General features: G+C 35.4%; 1 non-coding gene across 2 annotated transcripts in view; it reads left to right on the top strand.

The window, feature by feature from the left end:
- The window catches only part of LOC103784425 (uncharacterized), a 294,503-nt gene that overhangs the window by 76,125 nt on the left and 194,984 nt on the right, over nt 1-23,394 (top strand). For both annotated transcript variants that reach the window (XR_004665026.3, XR_008626072.2), the window contains 2 exons: nt 15,829-16,035; nt 19,551-19,637. This is a non-coding gene — a transcript (uncharacterized LOC103784425). The remainder of the gene's footprint in view (nt 1-15,828; nt 16,036-19,550; nt 19,638-23,394) is intronic.

Genomic DNA, 23,394 nt, shown 5'->3' on the forward strand with positions numbered 1-23,394 from the left:
TGCTACTCCAGTGAACACATGAATAAGAAAGGAAAACAGCCTATTGTTGATATGGAAAAAGTTTTCGTGGTTTGGATAGAAGATCAAACCAGCCACAACATTCCTGTAAACCTAAACCTAATCCAGAGTAAGGCTGTAACTCTCTTTCATTCTGTGTCAACTGAGAGAGGTGAGGAAGCTGCAGAAGAAAAGTCTGAAACTAGCAGAGGTTGGCTCATGAGGTTTAAGGTTAGAGGCTGTCCTCATAACATAAAAGTGTAAGCTGAAACAGGAAGTACTGGTGTAGAAGCTGCAGCAATTTATCCAGATCTAGCCTATATCACTGATGAAGCTGCCTACAATAAACAACACAAGAAAGCCATCTACTGGAAGAAGATGCCTTCTAGGACTTACATAGCTAGAAAGGAGAAATCAATGCCTAGCTTCAAAGGACAAGATGACTCTCTTCTTGAAGACTTAGGCAGCTGGTGACTTTAAATTGAATGCTTATTTGCCTAATTTACAAAAATCCTATGGCCCTTATGAATTATGTTAATTCAACCTCTGTGTGGACACTATAAATGGAACAATAAAACATGGATTAAAGTACATCTGTTTACAGCATGGTTTCCTGAATATTTTAAGCCCACTATTGAGACATACTGCTCAGTAAAAAAGATTCATTTCAAAATATTACTACTTATTAACAATGCTTCTGGTCATCCAAGAGCTCTGATGGAGATGTCCAAGAAGATCAATGTTATTTTCATACCTGCCAACTAAATGTTCATTCTGCAGCCAGTGGATCAAGGACTAATTTTGACCTTTGAGTATTTTGATTTAAGAGGCCAGGTGTGGTACCTCATGCCTGTAATCCCAGCATTTTGGGAGGCTGAGACGGGAGGACTGATTGAGGTCAGGAATTTGAGACTAGCCTACGCAACATAGTGAGATCTCATCTCTATTAAAAATAAAATTAAAAAAAATAGCTGGACATACTTGCATGTGCCTTGAGTCTCAGCTACTCAGGAGGCTGAGGTGGGAAGATCACTTGAGCTCAGTAACTCAAGGCTGCTGCAGTGAGCTATGATCACACCACTGCATTGCATCCTGGGTGAAACAGCAAGATCCTGTCTGGAAGAAAAAAAAGTAAAGAAATAGCTGCTATAGATAGTGATTCCTCTGATGGGTCTGGACAAAGCAAACTTAAAACCTTCTGGAAAGAATTCACCATTCTAGATGCGAGTAAGAACATTCATGATTCAGGGAGGAGGTAAAAATATCCACATTAACAGGACTTTGAAAGAAGTTGATTAGAACCATCATGGATGACTAAGCAGTTCAAGACTTCAGTGGAAGGAGTAACTGTAGATGTGGTAGAAATAGGAAGACACCTAGAGTTAGAAGTGGAGCTTGAGGATGTGACAGAATTGCTGCAATCTAATGATAAAACTTGAGTGGATGAGCAGTTACTTCTTATGGATGAGAAAAGAAAGTGGTTTCTTCACATGGAATCTATTCCTGGTGAAAATGCTGTGAATATTGTTGAAAAGAAAACCAAGAATTTAGAATATTACATAAATTTAGTTCATAACACAGCAGCAGGCTTTGAGAGGATTGATTCTAATTTGAAAGAAGTTCTATCATGGGTAAAATGCCATCAAACAGCAACACATGTTACAGACAAATCTTTCATAAAAGGAAGAGTCAGTTGATGAGTAAACTTTACTGTTTGTTATCTTATTTTAAGAAATTGCCACAGCTACCCCAACCTTCAGCAATCACCACCCTGATTAGTCAGCAGCCATCAACATCAAGGTAAGATATCTCAGCAGTGAAACGATTATGACTCTCTGGCTTGAGCCCAGGAGTTTGAGGCCAACTTGGACAACATGACAAAACCGTGTCTCTACAAAATAAATAAAAAATAAATAAATACATACATACATATATACATACATACAATAAATACGAAAAATTAGCCGGGTGTGGTGGCGTGTGCCTGTAATCCCAGCTACCCAAGAGGCTGAGGTGGGAGGATCCTTTGAGCCTGGGAGGTCAAGGCTGCAATGAGCTGAGATTGCACCACTGCACTCTGGCCTGGATTGGAACCTATCTCAACAAAATAAAATATAAATATAAATAAATAAATAAATAATAAATAGATTATGACTCTCTGAAGGCCCTGACAATTATTAGCAATTTTTTCTTCATCTTTTCTTTTAAGTTCAGTGGTACATATGCAGGATGAGCAGGTTTGTTGCATAGGTAAATGTGTGCTATAGTGGTTTACTGCACCGATCATCCCATCACCTAGGCATTAAGCCTGGCATCCATTAGCTATTCTTCCTGATGCTCTCCCTCCTCAGACCCAACCAACAGGCCCCAGTGTTTGTTGTTCCCCTCTATGGGTCCATGTGTTATCATCATTCAGCTCCCAATTATAAGTGAGAACATGCAGTGTTTGGTTTTCTGTTCCTGCCTTACTTTGTTGACGATAATGACTTCCAACTTTATCCATGTCCCTGCAAAGGACATGATCTTCTTCGTTTTTGTGGCTGCAGAGTATTCCATGGATGTATATGTACCACATTTTCTTTATCCAGTCTCTCATTGATGGGCATTTGGGGTGACTCTATGTCTTTGCTATTGTGAATAGTGCTGCAATGAATATAGACATGCATGTGTCTTTATAATAGAATAATTTATATTCATTTCAGTATATACCCAGTAATGAGATTGCTGGGTCAAATAGTATTTCTGCCTCTAGGGTTCTGAGGAATTGCCACACTGTCTTCCACAATGGTTGAACTAATATACACTCCCACCAACAGTGTAAAAGTGTTCCTTTTTCTCCATAACCTCAGCAGTGGTTTTTTTTACTTTTAATAATAGTCATTCTGACTGGTGTGAGTTGCTATCTCATTATGGTTTTGGTTTGCATTTCTCTTATAATCAGTGATGTTGTGCTTTTTTTCATGTTTGTTCGCCTCATGTATGTCTTCTTTTGAGAAGTGTCTGTTCGTGCCCATTGCCCACTTTTTAATGGGGTTTGTCTTTGTCTTGTAAACTTGTTTAAGTTCATTGTAGACTCTGGATATTAGACCTTTGATAAATAGATTGTAAAAATTTTCTCCCATTCTCTAGGTTGTCTGTTTACTCTGATGATAGTTTCTTTTGCTGTGCAGAAGCTCCTTAGTTTAATTAGATCCCATTTGTCCAGTTTTGGTTTTGTGGCAATTGCTTTTGGTATTTTCATCATGAAATCTTTCCCTGTGCCTATGTCCTGAATGGTATTGCCTTGATTTTCTTCTAGGGTTTCTATAGTTTTGGATTTTACATTTAGGTCTTTAATTCATCTTTGGTTAGTTTTTGTATATGGTGCAAGGAAGGGGTCCAGTTTTAATTTTCTGCATATGGCTAACCATTTCTCCCAGCACTATTTATTAAACAGGGAATCCTTTCCCCATTGCTGGGTTTTTGTTTTGTTTTGTTTTGTCTTTTAGGTTTTTCAAAGATCAGATGATTGTAGGTGTGCAGTCTTATTTCTGAGTTCTCCATTTTGTTCCATTGGTCTATGTGTCTGTTTTTGTACCAGATCATTAGCAATTTTTAGCAATGAGGTATCTTTCAATAAATGTATGTATATCATTTTTAAGACATAATGCTTTTGCACACTTAACAGGCTGTAGTGTAAACATGACTTTTGTATGCATTGAGAAACAAAAAAAATTTATATGACTTGATTTAATTCAATATCCATTGTCTTGCAGCAGTTTGAAACTGAATCTGCGGTATCTCTGAGATATGTCTGTACAAAAAAGAACCATTTAATAAAATTATTAAAGGAGTTCAAATATGATAAACACAAACATTTTAAAAAATGAAACTGCATACCTAATTTAGACCTTAATCTTGAAAGGGCAAGTAATGGCTATTGTACCTTATAGAAGATTATGCTCAAATATGGCAGAATTAGTATAATAGATACCATCAATATTTTACATGTAAAATACCATGCACATATTCATCAAAGAAGAAATTACACATAATGCTCAAAGAAAGTAATCGGGATCACATCTAGGATATCACATTACATTAGTTTTATGTCTCCTTATGTGCCTGTTAGTTTTGATAGTTTCTCAGACTTTATCTTTATTTTTATTTTGAGACAGAGTATCCCTCTGTTGCCTAGCTGGAGTGCAGTGGAACAATCACAGCTTACTGCATCCTTTGCCTCCAGGGACAAGTGATCCTCCCACCTCAGCCTCCCAAGTAGCTGAGATCACTGGCATGTGCCACTATGCCAGCTCTTTTTTTTGTGGAGATGAGGTTTCACCATGTTGCCAAGGCTGACCTTGTATTCCTGGGCTCAAGCAATCTGCCCACCTTTGCTTCCCAAGTGCTTGGAGTATAGACGCGAGCCATCACGCTCAGCAGACTTTCCTTATTTTTAATGACCTAGGTAGTTTGAGAAATATTGGTTAAATATTTTGTAGAATGTCCCTCAATTGGAATTTTTGTGATGTTTTTCTTAAGTTTACACATGGGGTAATGTGTTTTAGGTAGGATGATCTCATAGGTAACATGCCTGTCTTTGTAGTACATTGTGGTAAAGATACATACACAAATATGACTTATCACTGTTGATAATGTTAATTGACCACCTGGCTTGAGCTAGTGTTTATCAGGTTTATCCACTGTAAATTTATTTTTTTCTCTCCCTTTCCATATTGCACTTTGTGGAATAAATCAGTGTATATAACACATACTTAATGAGTGTGAAGTTACGTGGCTCTTCCTTAAGAAAATAACTATTTAAAAATATATTTGTAATTCTTCTGTATGAGAGATTTGTCTGTTTTTCATTTATGTGTTTGCTTAATCATTTTATATCAAAATTGACTCATGGATAGTTATTTTTACTTTGGTTTGTAATCCAATAATATTTCACATTGTTGCCCAAATTTGCCATTTGGTGTTCTTCAATTAGCTCATGCATCCCTTTGTCATTCCCCCATCGTTGGGATATTTTTTTCTTTAAATGCTTTTTTACTTTTTGATAGAACAAGATGCTGTGTTCATCTTGTATATTTCATGTCCCAGCTCTAGATTCAACCATTTCTCCATGCATCCCAAGTTTTTTTTATTAGAGAATGATATTAGGCCCAAAGATCTGCGTGCTAGTTGTGCTCATTGTTAATAGGGTGCCATTACTTCTATGCCCTCTCAACTGAAAGAGCAAGTCAATATATGTTTGTATGTTTACATATCTATAAATCTATATGTGTCTGCATTAAGCAAATGAAGAGTGCATACTGATGTATCCAATTCTATTCCATTTCCACATGGACCACTTCAGTGGGTCCACTCTCTTGCTTCTCTTCTACTCCAACAGTGAGAAACTTGGCTCCTACTATCTGCCACACATTTCCTTAAATGTCCAATTTCAGTATATCTGTATTGTGTTTCAGAATTGTTAACCTGCATGTCAATCGAGAATAACTGTATGAATTAGAGTATAGCACTTAGGTACGGTTCTTTTTACCTGTAAGAAAAGAAACTTTACTCCAGTCTCCATTGATTTCCAAAATCTTACATCAGTATCTTTTTCTCTTTTCCCTTTCAATAAGGTTGGTTCATATATTTGTAATACATTTACTAATAGATTTGTTTATAACATTCTGCATCTCACCCTGGGATTTCTGGACACTTAAATTATTTTGTAAAATTTGCATGCATTGAAGATTTTTGTGCTGTTTTTCACAATATTCTTTGTGCTATAAAATTCACCCAATTTATGTGTAGAAATTAATGTCATTTATTTACAGAGTTATCTAATCATCATGACTTTACCTCTCACGATGGCAACAGTAGGAAGAAAGCTGAAGTTCCCTGGGTCATGAGGATACATTATGCTTTAACCTGATCTATGTAGCTAACTTCTACTTAATAAAAAAGGACTTTTAGACAATGCTCAACTTTAGGCTCTGGTTCATTATAGAACACCCAATTTTGATGGACAGCGCAAATCACATGGTCATTTATCCCATGGTTGGCCATTCAGTCTTGTGCATATTTTAATAACAACATAAGAACTGTTTTTCAAAGGAAAGGTAGTTATTTGCTAAAGAATAAGTTTGCTTCAAAACTTTGTGGGACTTCAGTATGATTTTCTTATTGTGGATTGCTATAGGCTCCGATCAGCCAGAAGCATTTTGAGCATCACTGAATTTGCTGCATTATAAGGGTCTTGTGTAGAGCAACTTGCTCTGCATCTTGAACAACTGGAGAACAGCACACCCAAGGTAGTGTAAAATGCCTTCTAAATTAAAAGCAAAACAAAAAATGCCATGTGGTTTGAGGTAAACCTCCTTAAGAACGTTAGGATGTGCATGGTGCAGAAATCTATTACTTAGAGGAGCACTAGATTCATGGCTAAGCTTTGGAGAGGACAGTAATCTGTGAATGGTGAAAAGGAGTGATAAATGCACGGTAGTGTTAGCCAATGTAGCAGTGAAGTTAGAATAAATCCAGCTTTTGAGGAGGTGAAAAAGTACAGGAGGTAGTCTTCAGGAAGAGCCTATTATACATATGTATTTAGGTAGAGAGAAAAAAAAATCCTTACTATTTAAATTAGGCTAAGACGAACTATTTAAATTTTCTCAGGCAGTTTCAGAGACAAGTATTTTGAGAGTGAAGATGAAAAGCTAAAAAAAAATAGGATCCTTGCCCTTGTTTCCCAAGAGTACATGGAATATAAAAAAGGTATTCACAAGTATGAGAAATAATTTTAAAAGATAGTCCTTTAATATCAAATAATTGTCTCTCAAAAATATGCCCTTCATTTTGGAATTTTAATTGCATATGCTTGTATACCTATTGGTGGATGTCTCTCTATTTGCAATTTTTTGGGTTAAAATCTCAAATTTATGCTTCCTCTAACTGTTAAAAACAAGGAGCTCACAAACTTCATCAATGTTTGTTAAGAACAGGAAGAAATCTCTCTGAAGTTTACTATAGACCCTACTATGGAGAAGCAAACTTGGACACCTGAAGATATCTGGACAAGGTAGTAAGAAATTAGGTAATAGGGTCACAATAGCCAATAATATGTCCTGTCTGATTTCAGGTAAGGAGACCGAGTAATTTAGACAGTGTTATTTTTGTCTGGTAGTTAAAAACTTTCTGTCAGAGCAAAGATGAATGTAGCTATTTCTTTTTCCACCTTGTAAATATATCAAGCTTTTGAAAATTCATTCTCTAGTCAAATTGTTACATTAATCCATGATATGCTAACATCTCTGTGCATTTTAAAAGCGACTTTCTGCTTTGTCTCTAATGAGGAGAATTCCAGGAATGTCCCTAAGGAAAGATATATTTAGCAGGTGGGACCTCTTGGTATTTCTCAGGTCATACCACCTACTCATATGGCCAGTCTTAGGAGCCACTGAAATCTAACCGAGGTATGTTTTCCTAGGTGTAACTCCGGAGCTAAGGAACAAAAAAACACTTCTCTCTTAAAATGACTTTTCCCTGATTATTTGTCAGGGACTGCATGCTGTCCTTCAAACTATAAGGTTGGTGCAAAAGTAATTGTAGTTTTTGCTGTTACTTTTAATGGCAAAAATCACAGCCACTTTTGCACCAACCTAATACAGTTTGGGCCAAAGTAGAGATGAAGATGAGGGCCAAGAAGTAACTTAAAACAGATGCTATAGCTATAATCCTGTGTTTTTTACTAGTCAAGTACTTCATGGAATTTTCTACAGTTTGTTTTATCAACAATAGGAGTAACAACACCTTATATTTATGCATGCCTTTATAATCTTCAAAGCATATTTACATGCATTATCTCATCTGAACTTCACAATATGTGAAGGTCTGGAAAATATGTATATGTATGTGTTTATATATGTACATATGCATATATATACATATACATACATATACACACATGTAACTGGTGTTTATATATCACTTCACATTTAACTTGATAAATATGACAAACATTTATCAAACAAAAACTTTATAAGGTGACAAACAATATCACATTTAATCTTCACAAAATCCCTATCAGAGATATAGAAAATGTATTACTAAATATCCATTTTTTACAGATAAGGAAGAAAATTTTGGAGAAGTCAACTGTCTTGCTCAAGACACTACAGTCAATAAGCAAAAGAGACTGATTTTAACTCGACTTCAGATTTCTCATGTAGTTTGGATCCCACTAGACTAGCTATTTAACTGAAGAGAGTTCAATAACCCCAGTGCTCAAGTTGCACTCCACAGTAATTAAATAGGAATGTTTGGGGGTGGGACTCAGGCAGCAGTATTTTTTTTTTTTTAAGATCCTCAGATGATTCCAAAATTTGGGAGTATGCAAACTACTAAACTAGTCTTTTTTATTGTAATTTAACCTGACAAATATCTATTCACTTTTCAAAGTATATTTCTAAGTTGCCATTAACATAACTTCTCATTTGCTTTTTACCATGAATTTTATTCACAGAAGCTGTGAATGGTATCTCTAAACATATAAAGTTAAACGTGATTAGTAGGTTTTTATCAATGAAATCACATATGCTAGAAACGTGAAAAATAAATCGGCATTTATAAGTCCTATAAGAGGAAAGATTAAATGCTCACCTTTCTAGTTTTGCCAACCTATTAAGAAAAAACAGACAAAACACAAATATGAATTCCTGAGAAATATTTTTAAGCGAAAATTCCTGTTTATTCCTTTTGGGAGCTACTTGCAAAGTTAGCCTACTTATCTCATTCTCTTATTATCATCTCTACTCCTTTTCTGTTTTTTTTCAAAGGGAATTTTGCTAATAAGATCAAAGGAAAACAAGCAACTTTTGCTATCAGTGGATATGAAAGAAGGTCATAGATAGCCAGGAAGCCACTCTATGCTTTTTATAAACTAGGAGTCCAGGAATCCAGGTCTAATTTGGCAGGATTTTCTGTGCCCAGTAGACCAAGAGAATCCAATTCAGAATACTCCAGGAAGTCTGCCCTTATTGGAACCAGAAACTAGTATGATAATGCTTTTGAGGTAGTCCAAGTGGAAAACTCAGTCAAATGTTCAGGTTGCCCATCAGGTACAGGTTTGTTATCAACAACTACCTTCAAAGCTTCTGTCTCTAGTCAAAGAAGTAAGTGTACTTTAAAAGCAATAGTAAAAATAAAAAAACCTCCTTTTTAATGGTTCTGGGCAGGTAGACTCTTTGAAAGAGCCAGAAATTTGTGGCAATGAGGATAAGATTCAGTGAGTGCAACTAGAGCAGTTCAGTATCTCACAAAGTCAACCAGAGTGTAATCCCTTAGAGCAAGAATGCAAGTGAGAACTTACTCATTTCTAGTTGATTCCTCAGATTAATTGGTCATGGAACTTCTAAAAAGTTTGAAAATAGCTGTGAGAACCCCCAGATGGTTTGTGAAAAATGTCTTCCTGGCATATTAACTACTTTCAATAGAGTGGGCATTTTTCTTTTTCTCTTTCCTTTACCTTCTTTGCTTTTTTTCTTTTTAGAAAATTTGAGCATATCAGTTTCATTCTTTTAAGTACAAGTGGTAACATTTCAGTATTTAAAAGAAGCACACCTGTGTCAGGGACAGACATTGCCCAGCAAATTCAATATGTGAAAGCTTACTGTACTAGCAGACTTATGTAATACTGTCCTTGTGGTCTATGTTAGGATGACCTATAAAGCTGCCTGCTTTTCATTGTGGTACAACTAAATTCATTTGAATGTGATCCAAGATAAATTGGTTTTATACCATTTTCTGCTCAGGATGAGTAGGGATTATAGAATTGGCACTGGATTCAGAGTCAGAAAATATTTTATTTTCTTGGCTCTGATTTTACATGTGCAATTTAAATTCTCTATGTTTCAATTTTCTCATTTATTTTTAAATGGACATGAATATACTTTTTTCTGACATACTGCCAGAGGTTAATCAAGGGTCAAATATGAAAGTTCTTTGCCAAAAAATAAAGTTCGAGGTATTGTCTTTCACGTAAATCTTTCAAAAAGTGCACTTTCGCCTCTGTTTAAAAAGGTAGAAAGTGTCAGCTATTGCCTATGTCATGCTTGTGAAACAGTGGTGTGCATGCCTTAGGAGAAACTATGTGGCATGCTGTAGTGCCACAACATGAGCACAGGAATTTTCACACAGTGTCAACATCACATTAATATACAGGCGAAAGTTTTATACTTTGATAAATAATACTAATATCTTGTATTAATCATGAACACACAAATTTCTCCTGAGTTTTAACAATAACACAAAAACATTCAGTATTTTGGCAAGTGGCAAGCAGCTTCAATAATACCTTGAGAACACTGAGGCATATTTATTTATGTTCTTCTCTGCTACTCAGGATAGTTAGGCAGAACATTTTGAGAAGCCCTAGTCCTGTATCAAAGTATCAAACTCTTCTGATTCATATTTGAGCCTTCCATAATACTGGATCTAATTGTCTATTGACTCTCTTTTCCACTATACCCTATGTCTCAATTGAGGTTCTGATTGGTATATCTCCTTTAACCCATTGCAGAATGACTTTGAGGAGGTATTATGTATTTTATAAACAGTTCAGGCTGGGCATAGTGGCTCATGCCTGTAATCCCAGCACTTTGGGAGGCTGAGGTGGGTGGATCACCTGAGGTCAAGAGTTTGAGACCAGCCGGACCAATATGGTGAAACCTCGTCTCTACTAAAAATACAAAAATTAGCTGGGTGTGGTGGCACGCGCCTGTAGTCCCAGCTACTCGGGAGGCTGAGACAGGAGAATTGCTTGAACCAGAGAGGTGGAAGTTGTAGTAAGCCAAGATCACACCACTGCACTCCAGCCTGGGTGACAGAGCAAGACTCCGTCTCAAAAAAATAAATTAATAAATAAATAAACAGTTCATTCCATAATATACTAGCTTGCTTCCCTGTATTAAAGTTGATTTATCACCAGGTACCTAGAAGAGGGAAATAGGCATATTTAGTGTGTGTATGGGAGGGGAGGCAAGCACATGAAAACTGAAAGATTGAAATGACTTTAGTTGCTCTGCTCCTCTACTTTTCCACCCTTGGATCCATGGTACAAGTTTTAAGGTCTGAGCATCCTTTTCTTCATGGTGGAAGTTTTCCATATTAGATGATTATAACATGAATCTTCTTATACCATGGCTTATCTGTGAGCATTCTCACCTTCCCTATAAATTAAATTTTTTTTAAAGTTGTAAGGGTACAGATGAGTGTCAGGAAAGCTTATTAACAAGATTGATGTTCATCCATGTTGTTATATATATATATAAGTACTTCCTTAATATTGCTAAATAGTATTTAATCATATTGATATACATTAATTTACTTGTTTGCCTATTGATGGACATTTGGATTGATCCAATTATTGGACAATTATTAATAAAAACTGCAATGAATATTCATGAGAAAGTCTTTGTGGGACCATACGGTTTCATTACTCTTGGGTATGTTGCCGGAAGTCAGGGACCCCGAACAGAGGGACCGGCTGAAGCCATGGCAGAAGAACATAAATTGTGAAGATTTCATGGAAATTTATTAGTTCCCCAAATTAATACTTTTATAATTTCTTACACCTGTCTTTACTGCAATCTCTAAACATAAATTGTGAAGATTTCATGGACACTTACCACTTCCCCAATCAATACCCTTCTGATTTCCTATGCCTGTCTTTAATCTCTTAATCCTGTCATTTTTGTAAGCTGAGGATGAATGTCACCTCAGGACCCTGTGATAATTGCATTAACTGCACAAATTGTTTAAACAATATGAAATCTGGGCACCTTGAAAAAAGAACAGGATAACAGCAATGTTCAAGGAAAAAGGGAGATAACCTTAAACTCTGGCTGCCTATGGGCCAGGCAGAACAGAGCCATATTTCTCTTCTTTCAAAAGCAAATAGGAGAAATATTGCTGAATTCTTTTTCTCAGCAAGGAACATCATTGAGAAAGAGAATGCGTCCCTAAGAGGAGGCCTCTGAAATGGCCACTTTCGGGACGGCTGTCTTTTACAATCATAGATAAGGGATGAAATACGCCCCAGTCTCCCGTAGTGCTCCCAGGCTTATTAGGATGAGGAAATTCCTGCCTAATAAATTTTAGTCAGACCGGTTGTCTGCTCTCAATCCCTGTCTCCTGATAAGATGTTATCAATGACAATGCATGCCAGAAACCTCATTAGCAATTTTAATTTTGCCCTGGTCCTGTGGTCTTGTCATCTTGCCCTGCCTCCATTTGCCTTGTGATATTTTATTACCTTGTGAAGCATGTGATCTCTTGACCCATACCCTATTTGTACACTCCCTCCCCTTTTGAAAATCACTAATAAAAACTTGCTGGTTTTACAGCTTGGGGGGCATCACGGAACCTGCCGACATGTGATGTCTCCCCTGGACACCCAGCTTTAAAATTTCTCTCTTTTGTACTCTTTCCGTTTATTTCTCAGACTGGCTGACTCTTAGGGAAAATAGAAAAGAACCTACGTGAAATATCAGGGGTGAATTTCCCCCAACAGGGTAAATAAAAGCAGAACTGATGGTCAAATTGCAAGTTTATGTATAACTTTTAAAGAAAGTTCCCAACAATTTTCCAAAGTAGGTTTTACCATTTTGCATTCTGATCACCAATGTATGAGAGTTCCAGCTGCTCCACATGTGTACCAACACTGAGTGATATCAGCCTTTTTTTTTTTGAGACAGTCTTGCCCTATTGACCAGGCTGGAGTGCAATGGCACGATCTTGGCTCACTGTAACCTCCACCTCCCGGGTTCAAGTGATTCTCCAGCCTCAGCCTCCTGAGTAGCTGGGATTACAGGCATGGGCCACCACTCCTGGCTAATTTTTGTATTTTTAGTAGAGACGGGGTTTTACCACATTGGTCTCGAACTCCTGACCTCGTGATCCACCCACCTCGGCCCTCCAAAGTGCTGGGATTACAGGCATGAGCCACAGCACCCAGGCACTATCGACCTTTTTAATTCTAATTTTTTGGTCATTTTGCAGTGGTATCTTCCTGCACTTTTAGTTTGTATTTCTTTGATGATAAAATTGAGCATCTTTTAATGTACTTATTAATCATTTATATATGCTCTTTTGTGAAGTCACTGTACACATTTTGTGTACTTTTAATGGACCTGTTTGCCTTCTTATTAGCAAGTTATAAGGTGTATGTGTATATGTTGAAAATATTAGCTCTAGATCTGTAATTTGCAGAATTATCTCAGGTCTGTATTCATAGAATATATAGTGATGTCATCTCTTTCGTTTTTGATAGTTACTATTTGCTTCTTCTCTGTTTTGTCTTGGTCAATCTGGCTAGCAGTTTATTAATTTTATCAATCTTATAAAATAACTTTTTTTAATCAATTTCCTCTGTTGATTTTCTATTTTCAATTTCAATTATTTTTACTTGTATCTTAATTGTTTCAATTCTTTTAGCAAGCTTTAGGCATATTTCATTTGGATTTTGCCAGTTTGTTCAGTTGGAAGTTTAGATTTTTTATGTGCTTCCAATTTCACCCTCTCACCTTTGAACTTTGCTGTCATATATTCTATTTTCCACATATACTATAAACACATATTCGAAGGCTCTAATTTTGCTTAGAAAGTGCAAATACCTTTTGGAGAAATTAAAAATAAAAATCAAATATATATATTTTAACTTTCATTTGTATAATTTTCATTGTCATTGCTCTTCATTTATTTACTTATATTTAAGTTTCTCTTTGGGGTACTTATTTATTTATTTATTTTGCAAAGCCCTAGAAACCATGGGGTATTTTTTTTTTCCTGACAGAATTTTTAAAAAATATGTCTCATTAGACAGACTCATCGGTCATAAGTTCTCTAAGCAGTATTTTTCTCTGGAAAAAAAAAAGTTTTTTTCTTTATTTTTAAATATATTTTTATTGATAATAGAATTCTGGGCTTATAAAGTTTTTTTAAAGCACTTTAATGTTACCAATTCATTATCTTCTGGTTGATTGTATATTATCTAACAAGAAGACTGCTGTATTTCTTCTTTTATTTTCGTTCTTATTTTTTTGAGACAGGGTCTTACTCTGTCACCCAGACTGGAGTGCAGTGGCCTGATGTCAGCTCACTGCAACCTCCACCTCCCAGGCTCAAGCGATTCTCCTGCCTCAGCCTCCCGAGTAGCTGGGATTACAGATGTGAGTCACTACCACCGGCTAATTTTTATATTTTTAGTAGAGACTGGGTTTTACCATGTTGCCCAGGCTGGTCTTGAACTCAAATGATCCGCCGGCCTCGGCCTCCAAAAGTGCTGGGATTACACGTGTGAGCTACCGTGCCTGGCTTGAACTTCATATAATTGTTCTTCTGTACATAATATGCCGTTTTCTTCTGGCTGCCTTGTTTTATTCTTTGGCTTTTGGCACTTTTAATATGTTGCACCTAGTATTTTTTTTTCTTTTCTTAATTCCTGTTCCCCAAGTTTTTGGTTTTGTGATCTAATTTATTACATAAAAAATTCAACTATTCCTTAAAATATTTTTTAAATATTTAAAAATATACTTTGCCCTTCTTCTCTTTCTAGTATCCCAATTACACATCTGTTAGACTGTTTGATATTGTCCCATCGCATTGGATTCTCTGTCATTCTCTCTCTCTCTCTCTCTCTCTCTCTCTCTCTCTCCTTTTTGTGTCTTAGTTTGGGTTATCCTTTTTGACCTATCTTGACCTTTACTAATATTTTCTTCAGCTATGTTGAGCATACTCATGGACCCATTGAAGGCATTCCTCAGCTCTGTTACTATGTTTCTATTTTTTTCTAGCATTACTATTTTATTCTTTCTTATACTTTTCATCTCTTCAAAATACCTCATCTGTTCATGAAAGATGTCCACCTTTTCCTCTAGAGCCTTTAACATCTTAGACACTGTTATTTAAAATTCACTGGTAATTCCAACATCAGGGCCTAATCTAATTCTAGTTTTGTTGATTGCTTATTGAGTTGTATCTTAACCTTCGTATGTGTTTGGCGGTGGGGGTGTTGTATGGGTATGTACGTGTGTGTGTGTGTGTCTGTGTATTTTATACACAGGCATCATGTGTTGGCATGCAGAGGCTGAGAGAAATACTATTGATGCCTGAAAAGTGACAACTATCTTTCCTGGACAGTGAATTAAGGTTATGAGTATATCTAGCTGGCAGTGAAGCTGGTTTGTTTCTTTTTTTTTTTTTTTACACCTCCAGGTTTAGGTGGGTGCTCCACTGTTACCTTGTGCTTGAGGATTGGGAGCTGAATTACAGGAGGATTTTTCTGTGTTCCTACAGTACTCCCAGCCTTAGGCTTTCTGTACATGCAGAATATGTATATGTTCTTGTCCCTCTCCCAGTGGTTTGTTCTTATTATTTTATGCTTATAAGCCTGACAACCTACCCAAAAGGGGTGAGTGTGGGGATAGAAGGTTATACTTTTGTGTTTTCTGTTGTCCTGGTTTAGTCTTAAGTAGGCTTTGTGTCCTTGATTCTTGAGGTTGTGTCTTTCTCAATGATCATGTCCTGCCCTAAGCAGTAAGGAATCTCAAATAGTCTGAGCCCAGAGGCTTTCCTACCGCCCCACAAAAGGTAGAGAAAAAATCAGTTCTTTCCTCCCTAAAATGTGGAAAGATGTCATCATCTATAATTCATCTAAAATATTAAGATGTCTTCATCTATAATATCAATGAAAGAGATCATTTGCTGCTCTTCCCTCAGTGGTTTAGGCTTGTGTATTGTAGGGAAGAGGGATCCAGGTGAAACTCTTGCTCTACAGTGTTGGCTGTTCTTCTCCCACAGATTGGCATGAGGGATACCAACACCGGAATACGTGATGAGATGTGTGAAGAGCATGGCAATGGATGCAAACTCCCTTTGTGTTTCTGGCTTTAGGCAGCTCTATACTCTCATGCTGTCCTACACTCAGCAGCAATTTGTCACAAGTTTGGCGAAATTCTTCCTACTCTTTTGAACTCCAGCCCAATTTCCTTTCTATCACTGCCCTAGGTAAGTCAAAAATTGTGTCCTGTCTTTCCCTGAAAGTGCCTGTCATCTTAGATTTAGGGCTATTTGATTGCCCTGCAACATTAATTCTCTCATAGGTTCATGGAAAGTTATGATTACATAGGTTATCTGACTTTTTCTAGGTGTGAGGGTGGTCACACACTTTTTTCAGCTTATTCTATACTAAGCAGACACGATAAGTTCAGATTCTTGTAGGGTTTAAAATGTTAACATTTTAAATAATGTGATATACTAAATTTGAGAACTTAATGAATGTAAGCATTTGATTAAATATTTCTATCAGGTTTAAATATTTGGGACAATTTAATTTGTTAACCTTCTACATCTTTTGAACTTTTTATTTTGAAATAATTATAGACTCACAGGAAGTTGAAAATACAGTAAAGAGAGTCCTGTTACTGTTCACCCAGCTTCTCTGAATGTTTATATCCTGCCCAACTGTAATATAATCTTAAAACAAGTAAATTGACATTGGGAAAATCCCATTAACTAGACTACAGAACTTATTCAGATTTTACCAATATGTGAATGTGTGTGTGTGTGTGTGTGTGTGTGTGTGTAGTTCTTCACAATTTTATTGTGTATATAGATTCATATAACTAATACACAGAAATGTTTCATCACTGCATAGCTCTCTTGTGCTAAGCATCTTCTCATCAACTCCACCCCCACAATCACTAGCTCCTGTTAATTGCTAATCTATTTTACTTCTATGTTTTCATTTTCAAGACATTTTATTTTGTCATTTCAAGAATGCAAAAGACATAAGTAGAGTTGGAATATGTAACCTTTTGAGATTGGCTTGTATTATTGCTTTTCAGAGTCATTAAAATTTTTGCATGTATAACTTGCTTGTTTCTTTGTGTTACTGAGTAGTATTCCACTGTATCCATGTACCATAGTAACTTCAACCAGTCCCCTGTTGAAATTTTTTTTTCCAATTTTTGGTTATTATTGATAAAGCTGCTATGAACACTTATGTGAAGAAAAGCTTTCATTGCTTTGAGATAAATGTGTAGATATGCAATTATTGGGTCTTCTGAAAAGTGTATGTGGTTTTATAAAAAACTGCCAAACTATTTTCCAGAGTAGTTGTACCATTTTACACTCCCAGCAGCAATTTACAAAAGATAGAATTTCTTTGTATCCTTATTAGAAATTGATAATATCACTATGTGTAATTATAACTGTTTTACTATATACGTAGTGATATTCAATTGTTGTTTTAATTTGTATTTCCCTAATGGCTAGTGATTTTGAACATCGTTTTATGTACTTTTTGCCATCTGTATATTGTCTTTGGTGAAAAGTCTACTCGTGTCTTTTGCCATTTTCTAATTGGATAGTTAAAAGTTTTTTTTCACTAGTTAAGGAGTACTTTATATATTTTAAGTATGGTTTACAAATATTTTTTCAGGGTTTTAGCTTGTCTTTCATATTCTCTACAGAATTTTTTTTGTAGAGAAAAAAACTTTAATTAGGTCAAATTTATCTATTTTATTCTTTTAGTGATTGTGTTTTGTTCACATCCAAGAACTCTGCCTAATCTCCCACCTAGAAGATTTTTTCCTTCATTGTCTAAAAGTTTTATAATATTATATCTTACAATTAAACTGTTGATTCATTTTGAGTGAATTTTTATAAAGTGGAGGTTTTATTTCAAGATGTATTTATTTTGGTGACGGATATCTAATTGCTGCTACATCACTTGTTGAAATGTACACATTTTAGCTTTAAGATTAATAATTATTTAATAATTAAAAGAATATTGCTTACAAAAATTATAAAAGGTACAAAAGGTGCTAGTGACTATCATATTTCATGTGCAAAAGCCTTTTGGCAGTTACGAATCTACCCACACTAACATGGTGATACCATGTTAATAATTATAACAATAGTAGCATGATGAGAGTATTACGAGCACAAAATTTAATTTATTGAGGAAATACTGATAAAGAATAACAGTGTAGAAGAAAAATAGAATGTAAACAAAGCAAAGCAAATCTTTGCACAATTTTAAGGGTCATTGACATTTGGGAAGATTACTTTTCTTTATAGCACATTATATATTATATGTGTAAAATATAAACATGCTGTTAAGCAATGTTATTTTTTAAAGTTTGCCTTGTTTCTCTTGTGTTTTCCATATTCTTTTTCCAAAAAGCAGTATCTAAATCTGAAATGACTAGAGCATGCTTCTTATACTCCTTCTGTATTTACATCTTCTTTTGTCTCAAGGTAAACTTTCTCACTATTCAAGGAAGCTATAAAATATGTAGATCACTGCCACAAATTTTTTTAATTATTTTGAGATAAAATGGAACCTAGAGAACTGACATTTTATCCAGTTGAAATGAACCAATGTTAAATAACCTGGAACCCTCCAGCAAAAACCCTGAAGTTTTAGATTTTTCATCCAAAGAAATTAGACATTATCTAACCAAAGGTACAATTATAAATGTACCTAACCAAAATGACTGCATTATTGAGTGGGAGTACAGTTTTACAGCTTAAGAGAAGTTTATAAAGTTAAAATTTATGAAATAATATTTAATAATTGTTATTAAATATTTTTATTAATTATGTAATTTATTGTTATATACTTATATATAATATATAAAACAAAAAATTGATTTGTATTGTTTTTATAAAATATATTTTATTTTAAATAAAGATAACTAAAAATTGAGCCACATGAAGTGATACACCATATAATTAGACATCCAAAAATTGGGTTGTAGAAAGGGTATATAATACTTTAATTCAGATAGAATTAAGCCCTATCATATTAGCAAATAGTACAGTTGCAATGAAATAATAGTTTTGATGCAGACAGCATGTCTAATATATTGGACCATAATTATTTATTCCGAATAAATGCTTTTCTGGATTCCTAAGAAGCTGCATTCATTGTTCAAAATTATTAAATTGCAGTTTATTGTTAATTTGAAAAGTCTACATTTAGAAACCCCTTAAATTGTAATCGTTTGTGTGTTGTGTTTGTTGAAATGCTGTAAGATACTTGAAGCTATATATGTCTATTTCAGGATTGATATATATGTTATTTACAACATGTACTTTAAGCTGCTTCTCAGTGTCCCATTAATTGGAATAGGCAAGAGATATGTATAAATGAATGCCTTCATTACTTTTAAATTTTTCCTTGAAAAACTTCTAGCTCAAATATCACCAAATGACTTAGCATATTATTTATTTATGTCTTTATACTGAGAACATAGAGAAAAAAATAAAATTAATTTTACTTATCACAACCACAATACTTGTAAGCAAATAGGTAAAAGAACAAAAAATCTGAAAAGATATGTTCAGAGAAGTACAGAGTTAGGAAAAGGCGAAAATCAAGGGGTCATTGCCATGGCAACTTGTCTATAGTCTGCCTCAATAACTACAATTCTCATATGACCCTCATATTTCTTCTCTTCATATACAAGGAGAAATCTCATTCTTCTTTCTTCCACATCCTGAATTATATTTAGGTCTTACTCCTCCAGAAGAAAAAGGGAAAACCGAACCTGAATGTCCCCTAAAAGTGAAGAAATGTCCACACTTCTATGTGCAGATTGGTAAGAACTTTCTCTCATTTCCATTTACCTCCTTGGCTGGAATGAAGTGAGTGCTGGTAAAATTGCTTCCTCTTACCCCCGGCTGGCGATCGATGCAGGTGAGAGCAATTGGTATTACTAGTGATGATTGATTATTTCTCTCTGGAGTATCTGAGGGAAACCCAATAACACTTCTTTTTAGGTAAAAAGAAGATATTGGAGCTCAGAGCCCCTCTTGGTTTAATATGTGCTCTGGGGTATTTTCCGGGGACCGTCTTCAACTAGTAAGAAAAGAGGAAAAACAACTTGGCTGAGAGTTATGTACCTGCTTTGTATTATCTACCTATGCATGTAATATTGAAGATTTCATTCAATGAGTTATAGCAACTCATAGCAAAGTGGAAGCAGAAATAGTCTTTGGTTTTTAAATGAAAGTTCTCTAACTGAAACTTTTTGATACTGGAATTATCTTCCTTTCCTTTTCTATTATTCTCTTATTGAGTTACAAGGAAACAGAAAATAGAGACACCCAACCCAACAGTATGCTTTTTGTTTGTTTGCTTGTTTTTTGAGACAGAATCGTACTCTGTCACCCAGGCTGGAGTGCAGTGGCCCCATCTTGCCTCACTGCAATCTCCGCCTCCTGGGTTCAAGCAATTCTCCTGCCTCAGCCTCCCAAGAAGCTGGTATTACAGGCACATGCCACTAGGCCCAGCTAATTTTTGTATTTTTAGTAGAAAAGGGGTTTCACCATGTTGGCCAGGCTGGTCTCAAATTCCTGGCCTCAAGTGATCTGCCCACCTCGGCCTCCCAAAGTGCTGGGATTATAGGCATGAGCCACCATGCCCAGCCAACAGTATGTTTTTAATGGAGTAAAGCAAGATCCAAGTTGTCCCATTCTAAGTCATTCTAGAATAAAATTTATATAGAATTTATATGGAATAAGATGTTGGCAAGGACTCTGAGATAGACGGCATTGTTATTCCGAATTGCTTACTCTTATACTTGGAGAGAGTGAATACATCACTGCCCACTGCCATGTGATGTGCAATGCTCCCTCTTAAGAGAGAGTCTTACTCCTGCTTCATTCATGCCTTATTTACAGCATGCTTTGGCCATATGAGTAGCTCTGACCAGTGAAATAGGAGTAAAAGTGATGTATAGCATTGCTCACTGGAAGCCTGTAGAGCATTCATTGCATGGTTGCAACATTGCTTTTCTTCTTTCATAAGATCAAAATAGGGCTGTTCTTTACACCTTGGTCCAGCAGTGAAGACAATATGAGGCAAAGCCACAACTGAACAGTGAAGGATGAGTAACATGCAAGAACAAACCATTGTTGCTGTAAGGTTGTTGCCACTAAGATTGTTGGGGTTATTTATTACTGCAAAATAACTTAGAAAAACAATTAGCAAACTTAAACTCAAAAAAGAACTAAAACTCTTATATGAATAATTGTGCCTCTTAATACTCACCTTCTAAGATAAGCTTCCTCCCCACTTTTTCTCCATTTCTTTCATTTTTTTCTTCATTCATGTTTGTGTGTGTGTACACACATACATAAAAATTTGGTTATCCATAGTAAAATCAAATGTGTTTTTAATACTTTTGGAACAGATAATTTTAAAATACTGAGCATTCTTAAGCTGAAATTGAAACTTGGAAAAACCGCCACAAAGCTAACCTTAAAAATGAAAATAAAAACAACCAAAAATGTAGATGGAGTCAATTAGATCTTAGAATTGCTAGGGCAAACAAAAGAAAAGTTTTAATTTTCTGTTTCCTGAATGTTCAATTTTCTTTTCTTTTCTCTTTCTCTCCCTTGTTCAATAAAATGAGGAAAACTCTATGACTACATTTTATTTTCATCATTATTACACACATGGTAGTAAGAATAATAATGCAACTGAGAACAATTTTAGTCTACCTCTATGCCATTCATGGAAAGAAAATCAATAACCATCCCTAAATTGAAAATGTAATACTTCTCTATTAGATATGATACCAGTAGTAATATTTCTGCTTAGTCAAGGAGGGGAAAAGAACTCATTTGCTTATCTACTCTCCTATTTTCTCATCAATTCTTTCTCTTGTCAGGACTGTGCTTTCCCTGAACATGATGAAAACACAAGATTGAGTGCCATCCTATTTATTGTTGTTGTTGTCCTAATCTAAACTAAGCCTACTTTTGAAGTTTCCTGGATGCAAAGGTGGTTAAATCCCAAATGCTTATGGTTCTTAAAAAATATAAACATTCTTTCCCTCTGGGATAATAGAAAGTATAATTTTAGAATTATTCTCCTGGTATTAATTTATATGCTCTATTTTATTCTTTCCAAACTTGTGTTTATTCAGTGGGCATGCAATTTTAGAAATTAAATTAATAAATGATAATCTCACCTCATATTTATTCTAATGAAAGAAATGGAAAGTAAAGTGCTTACAAAGAGTATGTGTAACTTTTTCCAGTGCTACCTTATTAAGCTTCCTTCCCCTAACCTGCAAAAGAGGGTAGTCTTAAGTGCTTACAGTGAATTTGTAACAAGAATCTCTTTTTCCACCTCATTTTCTCTCTCTCTCTCACACACACACACACATACACACACACACATACACACCCAGACACAGAACTGGTGTCTCAGGTTTCATTACTGCTGTAGACTCTTACCAAGGAAGAATAAAGCATCTTCTTTCTCCATACCTTCCCTGTTCCCTAAAAGTCAGAAATCCTCATTATATTAATATTTTTTAAAGTCGGTGTTCCCCCAAGTAAGTAATATATTCAAGAGGGAAATGAACAACATTTTTTAAAGGCAAGATTATTTCAGAGAGGTAGGCAGTGAAAGTCCTTTTTTAGTGGGAGCCGATGTGACTAGCCCAAGAGTTTGAAGTTACCTGAGATTTACAAAAGGAGCTTTGGCATTTCAGTTTGCTATGGAAACTTGTGTCCAGATGGCATACATTGCCCCAAAATGGGAGTGGATTACAAGATTGCTGTGTGCTTTTAGATGAAGGTCAGTGCAGAGAACTGGAATGGCATGAATATCTGAATTTGGTTAAACTCAGAGGAAACCAGTGCCTAAAAGGTAGTCAACTTCACTGCTCAATTGCAGCAGCGAGAAGCTAAAGGAGCAAGGCTAAGGAGAAAATCATGATGAACTGTTTTTTAGGCGTTGTATAAACTCAGGAGTTTTCAATGTTTAATGAGAGAGTCTCAATATTGACTGAATTGAAATTATTGTCAGTATTTCGAAGCTTGGAGGATATTTGATTTAACATGGTGACTCAAAATAAAATTCCTTAGACTTGAATATTATGGGGGTAAAATTAATATCAGTTATACATGAAACAATTTGGGTACTATTATAAAACTTTATGAAATACATATTTATGAGGAAGACTAAAATACTTAGAATTGAGGGTTGTTAATTTTCAGATAACGGCTTTTACTATGTTGGAGAATTAATGAATAGTGGGAACTCCCATAAAACCCTGTGGATTTGGGGAATACCAATGATCTGATACGAGATTTAGTGTGAATGGGGCTTATTAAATATTTTAAAAATTGGGAGCAGATATATAGTGATTGGCAGAATGCTCATTAAGGGAAGAGAAGTTAGCCTTTTTCAATAAATAACTTTGTTATTCCCAAGAGACTATTGAGAAATAAGGAACATGGAAGAAGATATTTAAGTCCCAATTCTCAGACTTCAAATTTCAAAAATGACTTAATCATCTCCATCTGAGAGATGAATACATACTAGCCAATGTCCTCAGT

The sequence above is a fragment of the Pan paniscus genome, chromosome 1 (assembly GCF_029289425.2).
Source record: "Pan paniscus chromosome 1, NHGRI_mPanPan1-v2.0_pri, whole genome shotgun sequence".
Lineage (NCBI taxonomy): Eukaryota > Metazoa > Chordata > Mammalia > Primates > Hominidae > Pan > Pan paniscus.